The sequence below is a fragment of the Thamnophis sirtalis genome, unplaced genomic scaffold (assembly GCF_051295495.1).
Source record: "Thamnophis sirtalis isolate CommonGarterSnake01/CBP01778 unplaced genomic scaffold, rThaSir2_p1.2 scaffold_6, whole genome shotgun sequence".
NCBI classification, from domain to species: domain Eukaryota; kingdom Metazoa; phylum Chordata; class Lepidosauria; order Squamata; family Natricidae; genus Thamnophis; species Thamnophis sirtalis.
Genome location: NW_028261386.1, coordinates 123902693 through 123918262, shown reverse-complemented (window position 1 = coordinate 123918262; position 15570 = coordinate 123902693).

Genomic DNA, 15570 nt, shown 5'->3' with positions numbered 1-15570 from the left:
TCTCCCAGAAAAATGAAGAATCCTAGGAAATATTGAAAAGGCAGAATATTTCTCTGGATGTGAAAAGAAAGAAACATGTTTTAAGAGACAGAATAGTTGCTTGTAGCTTCCTGCCCACTTTGTCAATGGACCATTGAGAAGGCCAGGCTAGTCCCTTTTACATAATAAAGACTTCTCCACTGCAGCTGCAGGGGGGCGGAATGTTGGAACTTTACTCAACTGACCACATGGTATCTGAGAACTCATCCATACCTGGATTCAAAACACAGCCTAGAGAGTTGCCCCTGCATGGCCCCATGGGAGTCTGACAACCAATCAGAATACATTTCTTACACAGGAACAGGAAACAGAGAGGTGGGACTAAACAGGGTATAAAAAGCCTAGCAAGCCCCTCCCTCAGCCCTTCTCTTCTTCTCCACCAACACTGAAGCATGTGATCAACTTTTCTGTTCAGGGCTCAAGCCATGTGGTCCTGTCCAACAATAAACCATCTTTCCAAGCAGCCTCCATGTCTCCAATATGAGTGCATATTAAATAGGTTTGTTTTCTCCTTAATTCTGACACCTGCATGAATTTGCATGAAGGATCTAGAAATAATGCTTTGGGTTGCATTCTGAACATCGTAAAGTCAACTACTAGGAATGTGCATCTTTTAGGATTACTTAATGGTAAAGAATTGGCTGCAGGGTTTGTTTATGCTAATGAGGCTCAGGCCGGTTCTAATTATTAGGCTGCCACCCTGGAAATCAGCAGTGTGAAAATGTGCAGAAGCCACAGTTAGGTATAATGATATAAAATAACAGCCAATATGAATTAAGCTATTATTGCTCTACTGAGATCGCTCAAACCAGTCAGCCTAATGATGATATAATTTGCAGTTGAATTGGCCTATCATTAGTTTATTTTTGTTTTAGAAAGTCGAGCAAGGGATTATGTGTGACTCCAATTATAAAAAATATTACAGCTTACCTGCTTCTAAAAGTGCCAGGAAAAAAAAGAACGGTTATTTTGAATGTAATTACTCGACTGGCAGACTGTATTGTGGGAAAGGGATTGTAGAAAGCAAAGCCCTTTGAAGGAAGAATGGGAGGAGTGAGGGGGGGGTGGGAGAAGGAGCCAAGGTGGCGCAGTGGTTAGGGTGCAGTACTGCAGGCCACTTCAGCTGACTGTTATCTGCAGTTCAGCGGTTCTAATCTCACCGGCTCAAGGTTGACTCAGCCTTCCATCCTTCCGAGGTGGGTGAAATGAGGACCCAGACTGTGGGGGGGCGATATGCTGCCTCTGTAAACCGCTTAGAGAGGGCTGAAAGCCCTATGAAGCGGTATATAAGTCTAACTGCTATTGCTATTGCTAAGGAAAACAAAAGGATTTTGCTTGGAATTGTGTTTCATTATATCAAGGTGCAGCTGTGAATGCTTTGAACCACATGATATTATCTATGGATCTTTTTTTAAGGGATTTGGTTTTCCAGTTAAAACTGTATCTGACCTAGTTTGATTTGTGTTTGCTTGAACGCTGCTGATAATAAAATTGTGCAGTGTCAGTAGCGTGGTGAGAGTTTCTAAATAAAATGCACTGATTGTGTCTAAGCTTAGCAAAAATAGGAGCAATTGAGAAGTGACTAAGAAAAATGCTTGAAGGCATATGAAGATTTCACTAGAAGAGAGATTGTTTAAAAATATATTTGACGTATAATAAGGGTAATAAAAAAAAATACCATGAAGAGAAATGGAGAGTTCCTTATTATAGCCTTCTAATCTCAGGCAGTTTTCTTTCTTCTTTCTTTCAGTTGCTAAAAAACATTTTTCAGACTTTATATTTTCTTCCCTGTGTCTTCCCACTTTGCCCTATTTATAAATGGAAGCAAAGAGGTCTTACAAGGATAGAAATGTATATGTTGTTGATGCAAACTAGATTTGACTAGATTTCCTTTTCTACAGTCTTATCTCATGGGTTTTTGCTTACTATTTCTTACACCCTTTCTGCCCTTTGCATAAGGACACAGGCTCCAGAGAGATATAATGCAGATGCGTGGCTGTGATATAACATTTATATTTACTTAAATGCAAATATTTTTTTCAGCTCAACATTGCTCCATTTTTCTTCCATAGGAAACTGAGATAAACAACTGCATGAGTTAACAACTGATGCATTAGCTCCACTTCAAAACCAGTGGGAATATAAAAACCCAGCAAAAGTAGTATTTATCTATTTACTCATGCCTTAAGTTCATTAAAGGTTTATTTATATCTTTCTCCTATTGACTTTCCCTTTTAGTTATAATTTGTAAGTTTAATTTTATTTATAGGCCGCCCAATCCCGAAGGACTCCGGGCGGCTTACAGAAGGGAAGAGAAAGAAAATAAAAGAAGTAAAAATAAAATAAGAGAAGTTAAAACGACACAGATACATTCATTTCAGTCGGGGCTGGACCTCAACAATGAGGTCAACAGCCCCAGGCCTGCCGGAAAATCCAGGTCTTGACAGCTTTTCTGAAGGCCATGGGAGTGGGTGAGGTCCGGATTTCTGGGGGTAGTTCGTTCCAAAGGGTCGGGGCAGCCACAGAGAAGGCTCTCCTCCAGGGAGCCGCCAGCCGACATTGTCTGGCTGACGGCATCCGAAGAAAGCCAACCCTGTGCGATCTTACCGGCCGCTGGGAGGAATGTGGCAGTAGGCGGTCTCGCAGGTATGCTGGTCCTAAGCCATGTAGGGCTTTAAAGGTAATAACCAACACCTTGAATTGCGTCCGGAGACCAATGGGTAGCCAGTGCAGCTCGCGGAGGATAGGTGTAACATGGGTGTGCCTAGGTACACCCAATATCGCTCGCATGGCTCCATTCTGGACAACGCTCTTGCTTAGCAACCAAAATGTTGGCTCAGAAACTGGCATTGAAGCATGCAAGTCTTAAAACTGTCAAGTTACAAGACCCTTGCAATCCTAACCCTTTAGAAAAAAACCCCAAGGGTGTTCAAACTTGACAGCTTTAAGACTTTAAGATAGGACTCTTAGAGGCGGGCGGGGCAATTGGTGAGCCAGCCAATTAGTGAGCGACAGGTGGGGCAAGCATGGTGCGGACAGGGGGGGAACTGGAACCGGTTCTAAACGGCACGGTAGATTTGTGGAACCTCTTCTATAGAAGAGGTTAGAACTGGCAGGAACCCACCCCTGGTTTGTAGACACACATTCTACAGGAGTAGCCACACCTAAACCTTTCCACAGGCGAAGAATCTTGTGATTGTTCATAGGCTATTGTTTGCCTGCAGATTCCTCTTGCATTAATACTGTTAATTGCCAGTTCTACTCTTCTCAATTAACATCTTCACCGTGTGCCGGATCTTTAAGGTCAACATTGCTGATTTTGTCATGTAAAACAGATTAATTTGATTTCTATTATGGTTAGACAGCAAAATATTCCGGTAGAAAATATTTCAAAAGGCTGAACTTTTTAATATTATTATTGTTGAAAGGATTAGTTCTCCTGAAAGATATAACTGCATTATTATTGCATTTGTTTCATATTAGTTATCTTGCCACGTTTATTTTAGATCTTGTCTAACATGTTAGTTTTGTTACTAAGCAACAATTCTGATCACACTTCATATTCATTGGCATTTATTTGAGTAAACATATTTTAGGATATTCTTAATAGAAGTTTGTGATTTCTTCAAATTCTGTTTCTTCTTAATTCAGACTACAAATTAAAAACAAAATACATATATAGTCACCCCTTATTTATTTTCTTATGTGTATGGTGATTTGGTAAGACTTTATTGTTATGGAATTATTTTAGGAAAAACATGGGAATAATAGTTTTTCAAAGTGGCCTCATTAACATAGAAATGCATTTGCGAGTACAGGCATACAAGTCAATAGAAGCTTCAGATTTACCTCCATAATAATGAGCTTCTTTCTCATATCATAGAATCATAGGGCTAGAATGGACCTTGGAGGTCCTCCAACCCTTTGCTCAAGATAGGTATGAACCAAGGGCCCACGATATAGTCAGATCTGGCCCATGGGGCCGTCCTGCCTTGCCCAATGAGAAGAGGAAATTGGCCTGGTCTACCCAGTGTGAAGAGGAAAGATCAGGCCAGCGTAACTTTGGCTCAGTCTACCCAATGCAAAAAGGAAACATGCCAGAAGTTTGGGGAGTGGTGTCAAGCTGGCCATGCCCACCCAGTTGTCCACACCCACCCAGTTGACCAGCCCCCCTCCTCCCCGAGGTCAACCACAGCCCTGATGCAACCCTCAATGAAGTTGAGTTTGACATCCCTGTCTTACACCATCCTGGACAAACGTTTGTCCAATTATTCTTGAAAGCCTCCAGCTCAGAGCACCCACAATTCTAGGAGCCAAGTTGTTGCATTGATTAATTGTTACTGTTAGGAAATTTTTCCTTAGTTTTAGGTTGGATTTCTTTAACAAGCTTCCATCCGTTGCTTCTTGTCCTGTCCTCAGGCACTTTTGGATAATAAGTCAACACCTTCTTCTTTGTGACATCTCCTTAAGTACTGGAAGAAAACTGTCATGTCTCTTCTAACCATTCGCTTCTTAAAGCTAGACATACCTGGATTCCTTAACTGATCATCGTTTGATTTAGCCTCCAGACCCTTTTCATTTTTGTTGCTCTTCTCTGCATACTTCCTAGGGCCTCAGCAATTTTTTATTATTATTATGGAGACCAGAATTTCCGCTACCGGTTCTCCAGAACTGGTCAGAACCTGCTGAATACCACCTCTGTTGCGCATACATAGAATAGATTCTGTGTGTTTTTCTTCCTTCTCGGTTTAGTTTTGCTCTTCTTTTGGCCGTGCCTGGAGGGACACGGTGAACTCTTTCACAATCAAGTTAATACGCATGGCATTATTACTTCGATAGTTGTGGCATTTGGAGTAGCTCGAACCAATGTTTGAAATGTAAACCCTTGCTTTTGGCTTCCTTACAGTCCTCCTCCCTTTGGCTTCCCTGTACAGTCCTCCACCAAACTCATCATTCATTTCCAATAGAGAAAAAGGGAAAGCAACTGAAGACAGAGACTGATTTTCTTGCTGTGCGTGCAACCAGAGGCAAGGCAACCAAAATCCTTCCAGATTTTGGCAAAAGCAACAGCCCCAACCGTAAACAGGTATCTGTAGAGCGAATGAGCCATCCATGCTACAGAAGTGGGTATTCCAAGTGTGAACTCACTAGTGCAAATAGAGCAGTAATATCACTTCTCATCTTGATGCTATCCTTCTGTTGACGCAGCCTGGGATTGCATTGGCTTTTTTGGCAGCTGCAGCGACACTGCTGGCTCATGCTTAAATGGTGGTTCACTAGGACACCTAGTTCAACATTAATAATACTTTGAATTAATAACAATATTAGAACATTTTTTTGAAATGTTTCCCACACAACGAAGAAAAATAAAAGTCTGCAGCATCAAGATTCAGGTTAGTTTGTTTGTTTAAAAAGTGGTGATCCTCAGAATGATGGTGAAGAATATTGGTTTATTTATTACTATAAATGTTCCATTAAGTCAGCCAAAGAATATCAAGAAGTGTTGGAACAAAACTGAACATATTTAAATTCATTAGGGATTGATATGGATGTATCTCCTATAGAGACTTTTTTCTCTGTAGGTAGGCATCATGTACCACTCTACAGAGAATAAGATATTATTCTCAGATTTTACAACATGTATGCCGACATTATCTCCATCATTGAATGCTCATATAAACAGCAATATAGAATAGCAATAGCAATAGCAATAGCAGTTAGACTTATATACTGCTTCATAGGGCTTTCAGCCCTCTCTAAGCGGTTTACAGAGTCAGCATATTGCCCCCAACAATCCGGGTCCTCATTTTACCCACCTCGGAAGGATGGAAGGCTGAGTCAACCCTGAGCCGGTGAGATTTCAACAGCCGAACTGCAGAACTGCAGTCAGCTCAAGTAGCCTGCAGTGCTGCATTTAACCACTGCGCCACCTCGGCTCTATAGTGCAATAGATATATTAAAATGCATGAAGAGGGCTAAGTGCAATATTCAAAATAATAGGCTAGGGAATCATTGTTTGCACATTTCCTAAAATATAAGCACTCTACTGACTTGAGGTCAGAGAGGTTATGGGGCCAGATTACCCAAACAATCTGCTATTGAAAGCAGGCACAACTGTTTATATTAATAGGAATGGTTAATTAGCTTTACAGGGCTTTTCTTTTCTCACTTTTTTATATTTTCTTGAAATACATCTAGCTGTACTTTTTTTAGCAGAATTAATTATGGTAGAGATATGAATGCTTAAATTCTTTTAAAATGAGTTACAAGTGCTGAATTCTAAAGAATCTTTATTTTTGCCTGTTCAAGAAAAAGGGGCAGATAAAAGGTAATGTGGGAAAAAAAAAACAGTAATAATATTATAGTCAGGTAACAATGCATATCTTGATGTTTATCTTCTACTGTGTCCGAGAGCTACAGAAAGAGGTAATGTTCAGGGGAAAAATATTAAGAATAAACATTTTGTCACAGAAAATCCATCTTTTAGCAAACCTAAAATATTACCAGCAGTTTCTAATTCTGATCTTTGATTTTTATCATTAAATCATTTTCCTGACTTCTAAACACTGAAAGTTTCCTATATTGAGTTAACTATTCTATTCTGTTTCCTGCACGGTCTACTGGGAAGGTTGTAACTAAGTGATACAGTCACATGCAGCAGTGGTGGGTTCCAGATCCCATTGCAACCAGTATGGTTGCAACGGGGCCCGCGTCCTCCACATGAATGCGTGCAGCGCATGCACACACATGTAAAGTACATACATGCATCTTATCCCCAAGTAATGCCTCCACGAGCCTCCACGATGCTCCAGCTGCTTGGCGGAGCATCGCGCAGGTGCTGTATGCACCATGTACAGAAGCGCCAAAGAGTTTAAAGACAGGTAAGGACGACGGGTGGGAGGGTGGGCCCTCCAGAGCACTGTACCAGAACGGTATCCAGTGCTCTGGGCAGGCACTGGTACGCCCGTACCAGGGTGTACCACCTGCAATCACCACTGACATGCAGTCACATTTTATGAGCACACAGTTTAGCAACAGAAATTCCTGTCCCAAATACCATGGTAACTTGAAGATTACCTGTAGTTGGATCTTGCACAAATATCATAGCCTATCATCTTCTGAAAAGCGTGTTGGGGAAAAGGAAACAGATAGTTCCCCTTTCCTTCTACTTAAAATACTAGATGGCTTCCAATATGAAACCTGAACATTTATTCATTTATTTATTTTATCAAATGTATTCATAGTTGTCTATCTTGCACAAGATGACTCTGGGAAGGGTGCAATAAAACCAATGATGTACATATATTATAGAACCAATTAAGCAACTCAACTAATTATTAAAATCAAATTACAAGACAGAGGTGGGTTCCTACCAGTTTGGATCAGTTCGGCCGAGTAGGTAGTAACTCAGCCAGGCATGCACCTGGACCGGTTCTATCGGCGGCGCCGTAGGCACCACCATCTTGTTTTTTGCTTCTGCATATGCACTGAAGCAATTTTTTTTTTACTTTTGTACATACGCACATAGTGTGTATCAAGCACACGCACGCCAGAAGCGCGTTTCTGTGATCCGGTAGTAAAAGAAGCCAGAACCCTCCCCTCTTACAAGAGGATTAAAATCATAATGTTACACATGATGGAGCCACTGTGTGGGGTCCCCGCTATTGAGGGATCCTCAGGCCTGATTAAAAAAACGTATCTTGAAAACTTTCTGAAAGTCTGAGAGGCCTGGGACTAACATCCTTGTCAGTGAGGATGCTGTACCAAAAGGGAGGTATTGTGGCAAAAAAAGGCTTATCTCCTAGCTTGCATCAGATGGAATTATTTGGCAGATGGAACCATAATATGCCTCTCCTGCTGGATCTGATGGTTTATAATTTCATACATAGCAGGAAGGTCCTCTATCCTTTAATTTATCTTAAGATATTTGAATATTCAAAGGAGGGTTTTTTTTTTTAAATCCTTCTAATTCTTTGCTGCCATCTCCTTCAACCGATGAAAATAATTTTTACAATGTAGAGATAATTCTCTCATATATTTACAATTAGTTTAATCTCTTCATAAGAGCACCGATTTTTTTCACTGGAGTAGAAGGATTTGAAAGGGGCATCAAGCTGAGTTTACATGCTGCTAAAGATTCAATAGGATGTGGTCAGCATTCTAGACTCATCCATTCCCTTTCTCACTTTGTAGGCGGTGGCAAAATGTTGTCAAGAAAACTGTAGGGATTTATTCGTGTTAAGTTGGGGCAGAAGAAGCAGGACGCTGAGTTTCCAAGTAACAACTCTTTATTCAGTAGAACACCACAATCCAGCAACTTGCCTGACTGACTGCCGAGGTGGCGCAGTGGTTAAATGCAGCACTGCAGGCTACTTCAGCACTGCAGGCTACTGCAGTTCAGCAGTTCGGCTGTTCAAATCCCACTAGGCTCAAGGTTGACTCAGCCTTCCATCCTTCCGAGGTGGGTAAAATGAGGACCCGGATTGTTGTTGGGGGCAATATGCTGACTCTGTAAACCGCTTAGAGAGGGCTGAAAGCCCTATGAAGCGGTATATAAGTCTAACTATTGCTTGCTATTGCTTGCCCTTTTATAGGGAGCTGTCAGACGGCTCAACCAATGAGATCCAACCATTTTCCCGCTGTAATGGCGGACCTGAGTGAAGCCTTCGTACCTTGGCTTCCCTCCCTTGTTAGTTCAGGCAGTCACAAAGGGTCCTGAAGTCATCAAAGCAGAAGATGGAGATACGGCCCATTGCTTGGCAATGTCTCAACCATTTCTGCAATTCTAAGGAACGGATGAACGGATACAAAGATGATTACTGAAATCAGATATTTTAATTTCTTTTTTAAAAAAAAAAAAGCTCGAAACAAAAAAAGCTACAGTACTATAATGTTGCTGTATATTGTTTTGTGCCCTGAAGGTAATTAGAGTCTAGCTCTGATGCCGGAGGAATTTGGTGAGGAGTGAGTAGATTTAATAGAGACAGCTATGACATAAAAATAATCCACAACCAAGAATCTCATAACTAAATTGAAAACAATGTCAGGACAAAGTTTTTCCATCAATAATCACTTTCTTCTCCTTACTTTAAAAACTAGCCATTTTTTTTCCGGCAGTAGATCAAATTAATTGGATTTGTGACTGATATTACTGAAGCAGTGGAAAACGTTCATAAATTTTAGCATTCACTTTTGGATTTAATCACCAGTTGTACATGTTCAATGGCTTCAACATATTCATAGATTCTTTTTTATTGCTGTTATGCACCTTATGAGTCACATCAGTCTTTTGAACGAGTGTGGTTAGCTTATAATAAAGCCACGGTTTCACCCTTCTATCTATTCTAGAGACGTTGCACAAATAGACTTGTTTAAACAAGAGCAGCAACATCCAACTCCGGTAATCAAAATATGACCCTTCTTTTAGTTTAGGGCACTTCTTTGTTGCACAATTTTCATCTCCTTCTCTCTCATCAACTATTTGGAAGCCAGTCTCCAAATGTCTTCGCTGCTGCTGAGGCCAGCCTGAGAACAGCAGAAGTCAGTCAATGTTCCCACCAAGTAACCATTAAAGGGGGGGGGGGGACAGGAATAGCACAGTATATGCACCCCTGAGTCAGGGGTGGGTTTCTCCCCCCGTTCCAACTGGTTCGGTTGGAACGGGGCCGGCGGCGTCCTCGTGCACGCGCGTGGTGCACGCAGCGTACTAGCGTCTGTGTGATGCTCCAGCTGCTCCTGGAGGATCGCGCAGGCGCTGTATGCGTCCTACGCATGCGTGGAAGCGCAGAACTCATCAAAACCGGGTAAGGAGCGCGGGCGGGTGGTTGGGCCCTTCGCCGTTCCCGGAAGTTACTTACTTCCGGGTTCGCCAACCAACCGGTTCGTGGGGACCGCCGCGAACCGGTTGAAACCCACCCCTGCCCTGAGTCATAGTTTTGCTCCAAATAGATGAAAACTAAAATAAAATGTTAGCAGACATGGAGCATTTTTTGGTGCAGGGTGAGTCGTGCCCTTCAATAGATTATAACAGTGATTGCTAACCTTTTCCGGACCAAGTTCCCAAAGCATGCATATGCGCATGTGCTTGTGTGCTCCTGAACCCCGCCCCCAAGATGCAATGTGCGCATGCCCTCTGCGCATGTGCCCCATCCCCCCGTGCATGCATGGCAACCCACACACACACGGCCCACTCCCCACTCATACGTGGCAGAGACCTGACGACTAGCCAGCCGGCAGAAGACATGCATGCATCAGTGGTAGGTTCCTAAGTGGTAGGTTCCTTAAGAGCTGAGGTGGCGCAGTGGTTAGGGTGCAGTACTGCAGGCCACTTCAGCTGACTGTTATCTGCAGTTCAGCGGTTCTAATCTCACCGGCTCAAGGTTGACTCAGCCTTCCATCCTTCCGAGGTGGGTGAAATGAGGATCCGGACTGTGGGGGCGATATGCTGACTCTGTAAATCGCTTAGAGAGGGCTGAAAGCCCTATGAAGCGGTATATAAGTCTAATTGCTATTGCTATTGCTATTAGGGCCAGCGTACCTTCGAGACCGTCTACTGCCACATACCTCCCAGCGGCCAGTAAGATCCCACCGATTGGACCTCCTTCAGATGCCGTCAGCCAGACAGTGTCGGCTGGTGGGCTCCCAGAGGAGAGCCTTCTCTGTGGCTGCTCCGACTCTTTGGAATCAGTTACCCACAGAGATCCGGACCATACCCATTCTCATGGCCTTCAGGAAAGCTGTAAAAACCTGGCTGTTCCAGCAGGCCTGGGGCTGTTGACCTCACTGTTGAGGTCCAGCCCCGATTAGAATGAATGTATGTGGTGTTGTGATTTTAAACCGTTTTTTTTCTCATTATGTGTTTGTTATGTGTCTTTTTTTCCCTCTTTTTTGTAAGCCGCCTGGAGTATATAAGTCTAACTGCTATTGCTATCCTACCGGTTCGGACCAGTTCGGAGAATCAGTTTCTATAACACCTTTTATTTCTTCTGTTTATGATTAAGATGCTGGAAGGAAAACGTAGCATTATTTTTGTAGGCAAGTACAATTTGTAATAGCTTTAATCATGGTGGCAATTTAGAGCCACTGTATCTGTGTGTATTGAAGGAAGTAATTGCTGGCTTCAGCCTAGAGGCTGGGGAGTGAAATAACTGTTCAGTGAACATTGCTTACATAAGGAGGGAAAATCAAGTTGGACAGGTTTGGATATATTTGTTGTTTGTTTTTCAAACAGAGATTGTGAAACTGACTAGAAGGATTAAGACTAGGTTTGCTATTAATGCTTGCCTATGCAACCACCAAAAAACTAAGTTTGTTTATTTTTTTTAACGGAGATATGAAAGTGATTAAACTCTGACTAAGAATCATTAAGATCCAGCTGGTTGATAGCACTGCCTTTATTCTTTCCACAGGATAATTAAAAGGCAGCAGATCCCAACAAGGTTTTGTTTACACCCAGAAGCTGGGAGGAATTGTGATACAAGACTAAAGCTGATCCAGAAACTGACTTGTTCACAAGACTTTGTGTTGTAAAGCAAACACATGAAGCCAACTTTGCTCTCAGTTCAGATGAACTGGCAAGGAAACAAGAGAAATGCCAATTCAGCCCTCAGAATGAACTGATATCATGGAACAAGCTGGCCCAGGGCTGAACTGGAAACAGCAGAAACAGTATGTTCAACGAGATCTTTCATTCGTTATCAAGAATACAGGTTATTCAAATGGAGTACAAATAAGATGGTTTAAAATGTTCCACGATTGGATAATGAAAGGCTGCAGACCTTTCGTTAACAAACATTATTGTATTGGAAAGTTAAAAAAAAATTTTCTAGTGATTATGCCCTTTATAAGATCCAGGGGCTCCAAGTTTGAATTACTGCTATGGTACACATACTTAACTGGGAGTAATTCCTATTTGCACACAACAGGAGGTCTTAATTTGAATCAAAATGCATCGTATCGCACTGTAGTTCTTTTAAAGTTATGGAGCCAATTGCATTTCAGAAGGGAGAATTCTAGAAATCCTTTATTTCTAGTCATTTCTAATCTCCATAAAAGCGTGAAATAGTTATGCTGGTCCTCTTCTTGCTCTCTACTGAATACAGAAATGTGAGATGGAGTGTTATAATCCCGTGATGGTGATCTATAGCACGCATGCCAAAGGTGGCATGCAACGCCCTCTCTGATGGCATGCGAGCTGTCACCCCAGTTCAGTTCTGCTGGGCATGCATGCCAGGGGTGGGTTCCAGCAAGCACTACTGCTGGTTCGCTCAGGTGCGTGCTTGATGCGCACTGCACATGGATGCACAGTGCAATAAAATTGTTCTGCACATGCACACATGCGCAGAAGCAAAAAACAAGATGGTAGCGCCTACAGCATCATCCCGAGAACCAGTTTGGGGGTGTGGCAGGCCTGGGTCTCTGCTAGTTCCAGTGTCCCAGGCTGCCAATCCACTACCGGTTCAGCCGAACTGGTCCGAACTGGTAGGAAGCTACCACTGATGGTAGATTCTTGCCAGCCAGCTGGTCGTCAGGTCCCTGCTGCGCATGTGTGAGGACTGGGCCGCATGTGTGGGGGTTGCTATGCATGCACAGGGGATGGGGCACATGCACATGGGGCATGCGCAAATTGCATCTTGGGAGGTTCAGGTGCAAATTGCATCTTGGGGGGGCATGCCCATATGCATGCTTTGGGCATTCGATCCGGAAAAGGTTAGCAATCACTGTTATAATCTATTGAAGGGCATGATTCACCCTGCACCAGACAGGAGTAGCCCAGCAGGATGGCCAAAAGCAGTCCTTCTAGGAGGGCAAAAAGCCCCCGTGAGGCCAGAGCACCACAGTTAGCTGATTGGCAGTCAGCCAGCAGCATTGCCGGCAAGCACGGCAAGCAGAGGTCAGGGTGCGTGGAGAACGTGGCTCATTGCGGCTGCAGGCAACTTCAACAGATTTATATAAACCAAACAAATACCCTGTTTCCCTGAAAATAAGCCCTCCCCAGATAATAAGCCCTCCCCCAAAAATATTGCAATGCAGCAGCAGCCATGAGGTGACCACACTCACCGCTCCTGCACCTCAAAAGTAATAAGACCACCCTGAAAATAAGGCCATTCACTTATTTCAGGGGTCAAAAGAAAATAAGACTCTGTCTTCTATTCGGGGAAACATGTTAAATGAAATAAGTAAATAAATAAATACTGTAAAAAGAACAAGCTGGTTTCAGGAGATGTAGTGACTGCAATGCAGATCACAGTGGGTAACGGAGAAAGCAAGAGACTTAAGAAAAAATATTTAAGCTTGTATTATTACACCATGGATTTTGATTCTGTTAATCACAACACATTGTGAATCACTCTTAAAAATGGGCATACCAGAGCCACTTACCTACATTCTGAACAATTCGTATAATGTCTAGAATGGGAAAGTTAGAATGGAAAAACAAGAGTCAAAGCTGAATAACATCATCCGATCTAACTTTTATGCAGAACATATTCATGAGATATGAATCATGAATTAGACGATAAAGAAACTGAAATTAAAATTGCAGGAAGAAATATATAGAATGTCCGATATGCTGCAATCTCTTGGTGAAGGTGAAAAATATTAAGGGATGGGGTGGCTCAGTGGCTAAGACTGAACTTGTCAATCAGAAAGGTCGGCAGTTTGGCGGTTTGAATCCATAGTGCTGAGTAATGGAGTGAGCTCCCATTACGTGTCCCACCTTCTGCCAATCTAGCATTTCGAAAGCATGTAAAAATGCAAGTAGAAAAAATAGGACTCACCTTTGGGGAGAAGTTTCTTCATGCTCCTTCAGCATTTAGTCATGCTGGCCACGGAGACGTCTTCGAACAGCACTGGCTCTTCGGCTTTGAAACAGAGATGAGCACCACTCCCTAGAGCCAGGAACGACATATGTGTGAGAGGAACATTTATCTTTTACCTCTACCTATTAAAAACCCAAAATTACATCAAATGGAAATATTGCAGTACTAACCCACTACAAATAGGTGAAGATAAACAGTAGTAGACTTTATCTTCTTGTGCTAAAAAAACTATGATAACTGTAATTATTACATGTTAAAAATCTGCTCTTTGGGTGAAAGAGTAATTAAATAGTAAATCTAGACAAAATATTGAAGAGCAGAGACATATTTACAACAAATGTACTTATTGTGAAGGACATATACTTGTTACAAACGTCTGTGAAAGCCAAACTATCAGAAAGATTGAAAGAAGAAAAAATAATGCTTTTGAACCGTAGTGCTGGAGAATATAATTGAGAGTCTCTTGGATTATAGCAACAACAAATAATTTGGTATTAGGTTAAATGAAACTAAACAGTTACTGGAAGCACTAATAATGTAGTTAAAGCTTAAATATCTCAGACAATTAACGTTTTTCATTAAGATGATGATGCTTAGAAAAATCAAAGACATAATAAAAATATCAGTTGGCAGAAGATAAAAATAGCTAGTCACTATCACTGTTATCATAAAAAAGAAAGTTTATGAAAACTCAGAGAAGTTGTTACTGACAGATTATTCTGTAAATTAGGTCACAAGAACCAGAAGTGGCTTGATGACTAAAAAGCAGGTCATTCATTAAAATCAAGGTACAATACTTGTATATGTCAGCTTGTGAATATTGTTTGATATATAGAAATTCTATAAATTATTTGAAAGAAAAATGTTTACCTGCATTGCAGGCATGAAATCCTCTTATCTTTGCCACTGGTTTGGAAGCAGGAGCGGTGCTTCTGCGCATGCGCAGAGCATCTGTGGTGGGCGGAGCCTCCCACCGCCACTACCGGTTCACCCGAACCAGGGCAAACCGGCAGAATGCCACCTCTGCTGCACTGTAGTAATCTGATTTCACTTGGGTCAATGCAATCCTAAACCCATTCGTTGTGGAATAAGTCTCATTCAATAAAGTAGAAAATGCTTTCAATTTTCATAAGGCAGCACTGTTCGATACGGAGAAATCTATATTGGGTTCCCCCCGCCCTTTAAAAAAAAACCCCAAAATTCCTGTTTCATTTGAGTGATTTATTTTCAAAACTACTAATCGTTTCTAAAGATTTTGACATTGATGTTGTCTTTGCTAGAGAAGTTGAACGCCGCATTGGTGGAGGGATGAGAAAAAGGCAACACAGAATTATCAGTAATATTACAGCTTGAAAAAAAATAGCTCACAAATAAATTGACCTAGTTCATATTATTTTTGTCAGATTATTTTTTTTTGTACTATACCACTTGAGACTGAGTTCACATTATCAGCTGCCGCTGTTCTCGTTTTGTTTTACTACTAAATATAAACAGTGGATGGAATCAGGGGGAATGATGGGAACAAAGTTTTATCGAGATAAGAATTGCATTGCATTCAGCAGTATGATTTGGACCAGGGAAGAGCCACTGCAATTCATCACAAGATTTGTAGATTTATTTATTTATAGGCCGCCCTTTTCCCTGAGGGGACTCAGGGCGGCTTACAATCAAAAAAGGAAGGGGAGTGTAGGACAATACCAAAAAGAAATGT